Source organism: Chrysochloris asiatica, unplaced genomic scaffold (assembly GCF_000296735.1).
Source record: "Chrysochloris asiatica unplaced genomic scaffold, ChrAsi1.0 scaffold00475, whole genome shotgun sequence".
NCBI lineage: Eukaryota > Metazoa > Chordata > Mammalia > Afrosoricida > Chrysochloridae > Chrysochloris > Chrysochloris asiatica.
Window position 1 is genome coordinate 990422 of NW_006408993.1, and position 2451 is coordinate 992872.

Sequence of the window (2451 nt, forward strand, 5' to 3'; positions counted from 1 at the left end):
GGAAGGGGTGGGAATGATTCTTGCTGTAAGGACTTGTTCCCTTTTTTGAGCTACTGCTTCCATAGGTGTAGGTCAAGTTCATCAAATTGTATGAGAATATCTTTTTTAATTTTTTTTTCTCTCTCTTCTTTTTACTTCTGGTTGAGCTCTGATCATCCAATCACTGAAGCCAGGATAAGTGGGTATTATCTGCAAGTATGGGTGTTCTTATGCATATGCCCTGTCTTCTTATCAGCTGGACGCTTCACTCTCCACCCTAGTCCTCTGTGCCTATGTCACTGACTCTGGGCCCAAGAGTTCCTAAATCTTGCCACACTACTGGCCAACCAGGTCTTTACCTGGGTTCACAGAATTCTATTGAACATTGTAGGGTTTAGCTCGCTGCTTCATTGCTGTTTTTCCCTCACTTCCCCTTATCGGTGTCTAGCGTGGTCACCAGTCACAGCGTGTATTCACATTGAGTCTTAGTCTTGGAAGGGGGTTTGCACTGAGGAGACCCGACCGAAAAAGAAATTGTTTTAAGGAGGAAGTAAACAGCAGTATAAAATTCTAACAAATGAGTAAAGATAAGTCTGGAAAATTTTGCATCAGTGACCCCTGGAAAGTCTTTCCAGTATTTATGGCATATCCTGGACCAGTCTGTTTATTATTCTCAATTCTTTTCACACCAGATAATGAGGTCAAGAACACAGCGTGTTCAGACTGCCTACAGACGTAAGGAGAGTTACACTTCTTATTTAAAAGGTGTCACTGAATTGCTTCAGTGCTCAGTGCTGCTCCATTCAGGGTCTTTAGGGTTAGGTGACATTGAATTGCTTCAGTGCTCAGTGCTGCTCCATTCAGGGTCTTTAGGGTCTACTTGCCCCTGTATCAGTGTTACTCCATTCAAGGCCTCTAGTATCTACACTGTCACCTGGAAGTCTGTGTGCCTATTAAAATAGTACCATGATGTGAGTGAATAAAGGGCAACAGCAGATATTAAATAAGGATTTAAAATATCTTTAATAGTACTGTTAACAGCAAGATCAGCAGTTCAAAACCACCTGGTGCTTCTCAAAAACCCTATACAGGGTTGCTATGAATTGGAACTTACCTCAAGGCACTTAAAAACAACAACAACAACAAATTAGTAGTACTGATTGATGATCAGAAGGAACCTGGAAAGCATAGTGCATTACGTGGTGGACTGCTAACTGTAAGATCAACAAGTTCACCAGGTGTTCCACAGGAGAAAGACGGACTTTCTGTTCCCATAGATATTTACAGCCTCAGAAACCTTACACAAGGTCACTATGAGTTGTAACTGATCCAGTGGCACACAGCCAGCCAGTGAGCCATTAATTGACAATGTTCTGCTGGTATTTACAGGTGGAAATGGAGTCCTGGCGTCCTGGTGTGGTGCTGCGGGTTAATGCGCTGGACTGCAAGGTCAGTGGTTCAAGTTCACCAGTTGCTCCTTGGAAACCTTATACAGAGTCATTATGAATTGAAACTGACTAGGCAGCACTTAACAAGATCATCAAGCAAAAGATGATATGGTATGGTATGGTTTCATGGTTTCCCTGTGTTCCCCAAAAGGGGGTGACTTCAGCCACATGGAGTGAAGATGGCAGCAAGTATGAGGAGCTCTTTTGTGGTCTGACATGTACATCCTGATGGCACTCCTCTGGCTAAGGGCACCAGCTCAGTGTCCACCAGGCTGCCCAGCAGTCCCAGCAGATACAAGTCATTGCATGTTACCAATAGACCCACCCTACTAGAGCATGCCCTGGAGACCAAGATTCCAGACCTACCTGACATTTATTCTTAAGAATGCCTCAAATAACCAACTTGTAAAAACTCAGCCATTGAAAAACAATGAAAGGAGGTGGAGTTCCTGCTAAAGCTTCCCTAACCCAGTTTTTATTGTCCCTTCATAAAGCAGAAAGTTTCTCCTCCCATCTGCCACCTCTCCTACTGTTCACTTCTGTTAAATCCCCAACTTAAGATCCCAGAATCTTTGAGTTGGAAGAGACCTCAAATATCATCCAGTTCCTCATTTTGCAGATGTGGTCATAGAAACTCAAAGAGATTAAGTGGCTTACTTGGGATGACAGTTATATTATGTTAGACTCAATCCGGAAAGTCAACATTGATGCACTGAGTTTCTTCTCCAGTGAGAGTCGAGTGAAGTCTGGCCTTAGTGAACATAGATGGAATACAATCAATTTACAACCTGAAGATAAGACTTCCTGCGTTGAAGCAGAGAAAATATACATAGTACACACAATCTGCTGCACAGGAACTTTTTAAAGTGTTGAAGAGCAGAGATGTCAGCTTGAGGACTAGGGTGCGCCTGATCCAGGCCATTGTGTTTTCAATAGCCTCATATGGATGCAAAAGCTGGACAGTGAATAAGGAGGATCATAGAAGAGTTGATGCCTTTGAGTTGTGGTGTTGGAGGAGAATACT